The following is a 10,056-nucleotide window of genomic DNA, read 5'->3' as shown; positions in this document are numbered from 1 at the left end:
CTCGTCATCGCGTGCCCGCACTATACAAGACCCCTTAAGGGTAACACGTAACTTCCATTGCTTTGTGCGTGCAACATTCATGAGCGTTTTCATAAAAAATTTTAAATTTTTTATTTAAAATTAATGACAAATTAATAAAACATATTAATTTCATAATTTTAGGGCGAAAAATCGAAAATTTATTAATCAATTAATTTCCGATTAACATGGATTCAAATCTAGGTCATAAAAATTAAAAATTTAACATAAATTAACAATTTTTATGGTGGATTGGTACATAATTAAATTATTAATTAATTATGAAAAACAAATCAATTCTAAATTATTCGAATTTCAACAAATTAATCATAATTACAAATTAGGTTGTATAATTAACAATTCTAGGCATTCATAATTGTTAAACATATACAGTAGGTCAATAAAAAACTCAAGATTTATCAACAAGAATCGCAAATACTTAATTTAACATCTTAAATTTACAAACTTTTGCGTTCGAAAAACTAAAACCTCGGAAAAGTCATAGTTAGGCTTCGAATTTGGGAATTCTGGGTTCGACCGAAAACACTATTTTGTCAAAATTTTAGAATTCCTTTTACATGCGGAATTGACACAAAAATAACTCGATTTGGATGAGTAACGAAGAAACTGCCGAAAAACTGCGTACATATAATTAAATAAACGCAATTTGCAATTACGAAAATTAATCACCCCTTTAATTCTTTGCAAATTTGTAAAATTTAACCATGTTTATGCAATTTAGATTATGAAAATAATAAGAGGCTCGTGATACCACTGTTAGGTTATGATACATATGAATAAACATAAATCATGCGGAAAAACCATAATGCCAGGAAACATATTATTTACACATAATCATATAGCATAATTTAGATGCATACACTTTGTAGCGTGCCCTCCCTAGCTGCGCCCGAACCGAACAAGAACAAGTCTTTAGGACTCCAAGTGTCGTCCCTCCGTAGATAGTCCACAGCACGTCCGGATCCGCCTTAAGATTGACCAACAAGAATCGCCCTTAAGGTACTATAATTTTCGGGTATTATAGGGCAATAATATGACTGAATTTTGCTCTCAAAAATGTCACTTTGAATACTTGAAAAACTCGTTATAAATTGTGAACCCAGGCCACATATTTATAGGGGTATGGAAAGAGAATTGGAATCCTACTAGGATACGAATTAATTAAATTAGAATCCTAGTAGAACTCTTATTTAATTAATTTATCTTTTAGGATTAGGAATTTAATCCTTAAACGAATCCTATACGCTTTAGGTTTCGTATGTGAACACAAACACACACGCACGCACAGAAGCCCACGAGGGGCGCCATGCGCGCGCGCACAGCCCGAGCAACGCAGCCCAATTGCCACGGAGCCCACGACTGTCGCAGCCTTGGGCGCGCGCTGGGCCTGCCTTGCGGTGGGCCTGGCGCTGCCTTGGCTGTTCGTGTGGCGCGGTGGCTTGCTGGGCGATGGCCCGGCTTCGTGCTGGGCCTTCGTCTGGCAGGCCTCGTCCGATGCTAATTCGTACGATACGCTTCCGATTAAATTCCCGATTCCGGAATTTATTTCCGATACGAACAATATTTAATATTTTTGATTCCTGAATTAATTTCCGTTTCGAACAAATATTTAATATTTCCGTTTCCGGAATTATTTTCCGATTCCGATAATATTTCCGATTCAGACAATATTTCCGTTTCCGGCTATATTTCCGATTCCGGCAATATTTCCATTTCCATTAATATTTTCCGATACGTACCATGTTTCCGTTTCCGGCAACATCTACGACTTGGATAATATTTATATTTCCGATACGATCCATATTTCTGTTTCCGGCAATGTTATCGTTTCTGGTGTATTCATTTGCTTGCCTTTGACGATCCCAGCTCCCACTGGAACCAAGATCCGTCGATTCCGAATATCCATAGATGGAGTATTTAATGCCATTAAATACTTGATCCGTTTACGTACTATTTGTGTGACCCTACGGGTTCAGTCAAGAGTAAGCTGTGGATTAATATAATTAATTCCACTTGAACTGAAGCGGCCTCTAGCTAGGCATTCAGCTCACTTGATCTCACTGAATTATTAACTTGTTAATTAATACTGAACCGCATTTATTAGACTTAATATTATATGCATACTTGGACCAAGGGCACTATTTCCTTCAATACCCGCTATGAAGAGAATGGAGGATGGTGTCTACAACCATTTCCTGAGATAATTGCTGATCCAGCCGACTTATATTCTCAATGAGTCCAATCATTTTGAGAACATGTGGACTTACGGGCTCGCCTTTCTTAAGCTTGGTCTCAAGAATTTGCCTATGAGTCTCGAATCTTTCGACTCGAGCCAGATCTTGGAACATGTTCTTTAACTCACTGATGATCGTGAAAGCATCTGAGTTGATGAACGTTTTCTGTAGATCTGCACTCATGGTTGCAAGCATTAGACATTTCACGTCCTTGTTGGAATCAATCCAACGATCGAGGGCTGCCTGAGTGACCCCGTCGCCTGCGGCTTCGGGCATCGCCTCTTCCAGGACATACTCCTTTTCTTCCTGCATAAGAACTATTTGCAAGTTCCTTTGCCAGTGAAGGAAGTTTTTCCCGTTCAACTTCTCCTTTTCGAGAATTGATTGGATGTTGAATGAATTGTTGTTTGCCATAGTTAAAACTACAATTGAAAAAGAATAAACAAATAAATAATCATTCACAGTTTCTCTTAATAAACTCAAATTCTAGCATGCATGCATAATTTAATGTTTATTAAGCATTTTATTCAAGTTATGTGTTCCGGAAGGTGTGAATAAAATGATTCCAAGATCCTAAAACCATTGAAGAATTAAGCACATTATGTATTTAGACTCAATTCTAAAATCTTTTAGGTAAGCAAAAGCCTTTTGGTAATAGTCTTGAAACTACTCTTGGTTAATAGGTACGTCTAAGAACTTATTAGGAAAACCTATCGAATTTTCCACGACATAAAATAACTCCTTACTTATATCGTTGAGTTTCACCAAAACTAACATGTACTCACAATTATTTGTGTACCTTACCCCTTTACATTCAATAAGTAACACCTCGCTATGGCGGAAAACTATTACTAAGATTGATGTAAAGGTTATCCAAGTAAGTGTTATTTTGGCATGGCACCTTTTAACTCAATTTTTAAGTTTGGAACTTAAGGCTCTTACTATGTTGGTTAGATTTTAAGTGAACTAAAATCCTTAATCATGCAACATAATCAAGCCATAATCTCATGCATAATTAAGACATATTTAAAAGCAATAAATAACTTAAACATGCATAAGATATAAATGTGATCTAGTATGGCCCGACTTCATCTTGAAGCTTCAACTTCAAAGTCCGTCTTGAAAATGGATTGGAAACTCCGTCTTGAATTTCACCATGGGAGGCGCCATTTTCTTCAAATAGGATAAGCTATAATTAAACTAATTACAACTATTTGATGGTACGCAGACCATATTTAAAAGCAATAAAATTTCGTACTTTAGACCAATATTACATTTTAATGGTACGCAGACCATATTTTCTATCCTATTTGGGCCATACTAGTCACTTTTCAATAACCTGCAAAACATTACATATACAATATATACCATTCACCCATTTATTATCATGAATGGCCCACATAGCTGGTTAGTAAAACACATGTTATGCATCACATAAATATTTGCAGCAATTAATCAAGGGCACCAATAATCTACCAATTATTCAGTCCTTATTAATTCTAATCAAGTTGTTTTACCTTAAAGGATTGTAGACGTAATCAAGAGTTTATGACTAAAGGCTCCCACTTAAACCAATAACTTTATATGCTTTACTAATTTTAAACATAAAAATGTATTTCTAGTCTAACCGGAAACATACAAGTTTAATTAAAATTTAAAGCTCATATAGAATTATAATCGAATCCATTTAATTTTATTTTCAGTTGAATTAAACAATTAAATTTAAATTAATTCAAGGTTTTAATTTTAGTAAAATAATTAGTATAAATTAAAATTTATAATAATTATAATAATCAAAATTAAATTCCGAGAAAACAATTTAAATTATTAATTTTAAAGTTAATTAAAATTATTTTCGTACTGAAAATCTAAAATTAAAATCAAAACGCATCAATCGTAGCAAGACGAGGCACTTGGGCTTGCGCCCAAGCCCCATCGAGCCACGAGGCTGCTGCGCCACGTATGACTGATCGCTGCATAAGGCACGAGCAGCAACGCCACACGCACACGCAGCCATCGCAGGCCAAGCTGCGCGAAGCCCCAAATGCTTCGTCGCGTCTGCTTGCTGCGTAAGGCAGCGCGCGCTGGGCGAGGGATCGCTCCCTGCTCGCGCGTTTTGTCTTGCTTGCTGGGCGAGCCAGGCGCGCTGTGGCGCTGCCCCATTGTTGCCCACACGCGTCTTGCTCGTCGCTTGTGCCTTGCCTCATCGCCCTCGCCCATCGCACAACACACATGCCCAGGCGCTGGGCCTTGTGCGCGCGCCTTGCTTGTCGATCGCTGCATTCGTACCGCACGGGCGACGAGCTCCCTTGCTCGTCGTCGCGTGCCCGCACTATACAACACCCCTTAAGGGTAACACGTAAGCTCGTCGTCGCGTGCTCGCACTATACAACACCCCTTAAGGGTAACACGTAGCGTCCATTGCTTTGTGCGTGCAACATTTATGAGCGTTTTTCATAAAAATTTAAAATTTTTAATTCAAAATTAATTCAAAATTAATGACAAATTAATAAATCATATTAATTTCATAATTTTCGGGTGAAAAATCGCAAATTTATTAATTAATTAATTTCCTATTATCATGGATTCAAATCTAGGTCATAAAAATTTAAAATTTATCATAAATTAACAATTTTTATGGTGGTTTTTAATCATGGATACCTAATTAAATCTTTAATTAATTATGAAAATCAAATCAAATTCTAAATTATTCGAATTTCAACAAATTAATTACAATTACAAATTAGGTTGTATAATTAACAAGCTTAGGCATTCAAATTTGTTAAACATATACAGTAGGTCAATCAAAAATTCAAGATGTAACAACAAGGATCGCAAATATTCAATTTAACATCTTAAAATTACAAACTTTTGCGTTCGAAAAACTAAAACCTGCGAAAAGTCATAGTTAGGCTTCGAATTTGGGAATTCTGGGTTCTGCCGAAAAATAGTAGTTTTGTCAAAATTTTAGAATTCCCTTTACATGCGGAATTGACACAAAAATCACTCGATTTGGTTGAGTAACGAAGAAACTGCCGAAAAACTGCGTACATATAATTAAATAAACACAATTTGCAATTAATTAACAATTACGAAAATTAATCACTCCTTTTAATTCTTTGCAAATTTGTAAAATTTAACCATGTTAAGAAAAAATTGATCATGCAATTAATAAGAGGCTCGTGATACCACTGTTAGGTTATGATACATATGAACAACATAAATCATGCGGAAAAACCTATATGCCAGGATACAAATTAATTGCACATAATCATATAATTAGTCTAGAATGCATACACTTTGTAGCGTGCCCTCCGTAGCTGCGCCCGAACCGAACAAGAACAAGTCTTTAGGACTCCAAGTGTCGTCCCTCCGTAGATAGTCCACAGCACGTCCAGATCCGCCTTAAGATTGACCAACTAGAATCGCCCTTAATGTACTAGTGATTTTCGGCTAATATGGGGCAATATGAAGGAAATAATGCCCTTGGTCCAAGTATGCATATAATATTAAGTCTAATAAATGCGGTTCAGTATTAATTAACAAGTTAATAATTCAGTGAGATCAAGTGAGCTGAATGCCTAGCTAGAGGCCGCTTCAGTTCAAGTGGAATTAATGATATTAATCCACAGCTTACTCTTGACTGAACCCGTAGGGTCACACAAATAGTACGTAAACGGATCAAGTATTTGATGGCCACTACTACAAAAACCGGAATATGTAACACTAGATAGAGAGTAGTTAAATATGTTATGTGTTTCATAGAATTATATAAAGCGGTTTTCTCTTACCACTATTATATATGTTTGACAATATAAAGCGCCTATGTTAGATAGGTGTTTCATTACTTTTTACCTAAATAAAATAATATTAAATTAATATATAAAATAAGCATATAGAGCGGTGGTCAAGTCCACGACTTCGTATATTTTCCCTAAAAAATCGCCATTAACCTTCCCCAACATACTTTAAAATACACTATACCCTAATTCCACCTACCCACCATTAGCCGCCCCCTACCTTTCTCTCTCTTTTACAGTTATTTTTTTCTCTTTATCTCTCTCTCTTCCCTTGAACACTTCTACTTCTCAAGAGTTCATTTCATCAATAAATCAATCACATATTTTTTTATATATATAATTTTTGTTTGGTGTTTTATTGATAATGCGTTGGCTAACTATCAAATGGATAGAGACCGATCATTTTACATCCGAGACAGTCCCCCAACAATTAAAAAAAACTAGGAAATGCAGATTCTCTTCTACAGCCAGGCTAGAAATTCGTCAGTTCGAGCAAGGCCTTGCTTGGCCATTGAGTCAGCCACGAAGTTTGAGTTCCGGCTCTTGTGGATGATTTTAATTTCACTCCCTGGTTCATCACGTCTTCCACTAATTTGCTCATCGGAGAGCCTATTCGTGTGTAATCAATCCCTGAACCATCTAAATTTGTAAGCTTTTTATCATTTTTTCCGATTTCAATTGTACATTCTTGTTTTGAATTCATTTTTCGAAATCTAAGAGTAATTCGATTTGATAGATTTGCAGCAGTTCTTCCTTGAAATGAACTCTTGATCCGTGTCCGTTGAAGTAATTTCAAGTTTTCTTAAAGACGGTATGTTTGGTGGTTTTCTAATTATTTTATTTTAATTTCAATGATTTTGATTCATTTTAATATTTTGTTCGATTTTTTCAAAATTTTATTCATTTACAGCTTATGTGAAGCACCGAATAATAGTTGTTGTGTAAATCGAAAATTTGATGAACTTATTGTTGTTGTTGTTACCTAGGACTCGTTTTCAGAAGCTCTTTTAAGTTTTGGTGCAAAATCTGCTAGTGGATGAAAACGAGGATTACCAGGACTCTGATGAGGTACAATGAATTTAAACCTTGAATTATGTAATTATTTTCCTGCAAGTATGTTTCTTTCACCATCCCTTTCCTTTAACATTTTTTCTCTTAGACCCACTATAAATTATGATACCCTATTTATATAATGTTGTTACTCACATCGTTTATTACACGGCTCCTTATCATTTGTGTGCTGATAGCGTAGTTGTGAATGGTTCTATGGAGATGGTAGTATGGAGCATCTGTACTTGTGTGTATAGCTGAATACTAAATACAAAATTGATATTTGACTAGAGAAGGAAAGCTCGTGTCTTTCTATGCAATTTGGATTTTGGCCCTTACTATTATTCGGTGCTTCATACAAGTCCATAATCGAATAGTTTTTTGTCTTGTGTATCGTTGCAGATTGATTGAAGAGTATGAAGATACAAGAGATTGCAAGACCTTCAATCGCCATTCGTGATTTTGATCTTCTATATCTTTATTATTTTGCATTTGAGTTTTATTGTAATTTTTGTACAAATATAAAAGATTCTATGTTGTATAATGAGATTATTCCGATTTACAAATCGCGTTGTAAATGATATACTTGTATTACTTTTCCTCAAATTTTGTTATTTCGACGCTTTTCCCTTTGATTCTAGTTTATAATGGATATGTGAGACAAACATCAAAGCTTATTTTTTTTTATCTGTAATGTTGAAAGTGAAACATTAAAAGGCGTGCTGTAGATTTTTTTTTTAAAGAAGAGGAATATAGAACGGTTGCCTTTGGCAACTGTTCCTTATATTACTGTAAACGAGTAAGTATATAGGACGGTTGTCCATGACAACTGTTATTTATTGTTACGTTTATTTAACGGTTATGTATAATAACCGCTCTATATTCCTTCTCCATTTATTGATTTTAGCAAGGTATACAGAGCGCCTTTCACAAACCATAGTAATGCATGACCAGGCATATAAAGCGCCTCTTCCAACCGCTTTAAAAACTTTATAAAGAATTGAGCTGGAGAGCGCCTCTAAGGCGTTTTATAAAGCCTATTTTAACAGTTCTATATTCCCTTTTCTGTAGTAGTGGGCATTAAATACTCCATCTATGGATATTCAGAATCGACGGATCTTGGTTTCAGTGGGAGCTGAGATCGTCACAAGCAAGAAATGAATACTCCGGAAACGATGATATTGCCGGAAACGGAAATATGGATCGTATCGGAAATATAAATATTATCCAAGTCGTAGATGTTGCCGGAAACGGAAACATGGTACGTATCGGAAAATATTATCGGAAATGGAAATATTGCCGGAATCGGAAATATTGCCGGAAACGGAAATATTGTCAGAATCGGAAATATTATCGGAATCGGAAAATAATTCCGGAAACGGAAATATTAAATATTTGTTCGAAACGGAAATTAATTCCGGAATCGGAAATATTAAATATTGTTCGTATCGGAAAAGAATTACAGAACCGGGAATTTAATCGGAAGCGCATCGTACGAATTAGCATCGGACGAGGCTTGCTAGACGAAGGCCCAGCACGAAGCCAGGCCTGCGCCCAGCAAGCCGAGCGCCCAACATGGAGCTGCCACAGCCTCGCCAGGCCCAGCAAGGCCTTGGCGCGCGCACGCTGAGCGTGCTGTTGGGCTGCGAGCAGCGACTGCTCGTGTGGGCCGCAAGGCCTGCGCGGGTGGTGCGATGCTCGTGGCCATACTATGCTCATGTTCGTAACGAATCGTAATCCTATCGGAATTCGTGTATTGATTAAATTCTAATCCTAATAGATTAAATTTATTATTTAGAGTTCAAGTTGGATTCTAATTAATAAATCCAAATCCTAGTAGGATTATAATTCCTTTTCCATACCTCTATAAATAGGTGCCTAAGGTCATAATTTATAGACACAATTGAAGTATTCTAAAGGTAAGATTTTGAAGAAAAATCAGCCATACACTTGCACCTAAATAGCCGAAATTCCTAAGCAACCTTAAGGGCGATTCTAGTTGGTCAAGCTTAACGCGGATCCGGACGTGCTGTGGACTATCTACGGAGGGACGACACTTGGAGTCATAAAGACTTGTTCTTGTTCAGTTCGGGCGCAGCTAGGGAGGGCACGCAACAAAGTGTATGCATCTGAATTATGCTAAATGATTATGTGTGAATAATATGTTTCCTGGCTTTATGGTTTTTCCGCATGATTTATGTTTTGTCATATGTATCATAACCTAACAGTGATATCACGAGCCTCTTATTATTTTCATAATCTAAATTGCATAAACATGGTTAAATATTACAAATTTGCAAGGAATTAAAAGGGGTGATTAATTTTTGTAATTGTTAATTAATTGCAAATTGCGTTTATTTAATTATATGTACGCAGTTTTTCGGCAGAATGTTCGTTACTCAACCAAATCGAGTGGTTTTTTTGTCAATTCCGCATGTAAAAGGCATTCTAAAATTTTGACAAAAATAGTGTTTTCCGCCGAAACTCAGAATTCCCAAATTCGAAGCCTAACTATGACTTTTCGGAGGTTTTAGTTTTTCGAACGCAAAAGTTTGTAAATTTAAGATGTTAAATTAAATATTTGCGATTCTTGTTGATAAATCTTGAATTTTGGATTGACCTACAGTATATGTTTAACAAGTTTGAATGCCTAGCCTTGTTAATTATACAACCTAATTTGTAATTATGATTAATTTGTTGAAATTCGAATAATTTAGAATTAATTTGATTTTTATAATTAATTAATAATTTAATTAGGTACCAATGATTAAAAACCACCATAAAAATTGTTAATTTGTGTTAAATTTTAAATTTTTATGACCTAGATTTGAATCCATGTTAATCGGAAATTAATTGATTAATAAATTTTCGATTTTTCGCCCTAAAATTATGAAATTAATATGATTTATTAATTTGTCATTAATTTTGGAAAT

General features: G+C 35.5%; 1 long non-coding RNA gene across 1 annotated transcript; it reads left to right on the top strand.

Moving 5' to 3' along the window:
* Nucleotides 1-6,216: 6,216 nt before the first annotated feature.
* Nucleotides 6,217-7,758, top strand: LOC130469042 (uncharacterized). The gene is made up of 4 exons (XR_008929420.1): nt 6,217-6,720; nt 6,810-6,884; nt 7,060-7,141; nt 7,526-7,758. It is a non-coding gene; the product is annotated as an uncharacterized lncRNA (long non-coding RNA).
* Nucleotides 7,759-10,056: the final 2,298 nt, after the last annotated feature.

This window comes from Spinacia oleracea, chromosome 3 (assembly GCF_020520425.1).
Source record: "Spinacia oleracea cultivar Varoflay chromosome 3, BTI_SOV_V1, whole genome shotgun sequence".
NCBI classification, from domain to species: domain Eukaryota; kingdom Viridiplantae; phylum Streptophyta; class Magnoliopsida; order Caryophyllales; family Amaranthaceae; genus Spinacia; species Spinacia oleracea.
Note: the sequence above shows the minus strand (reverse complement) of the source record. Positions and strands in the feature narration are given on the sequence as shown.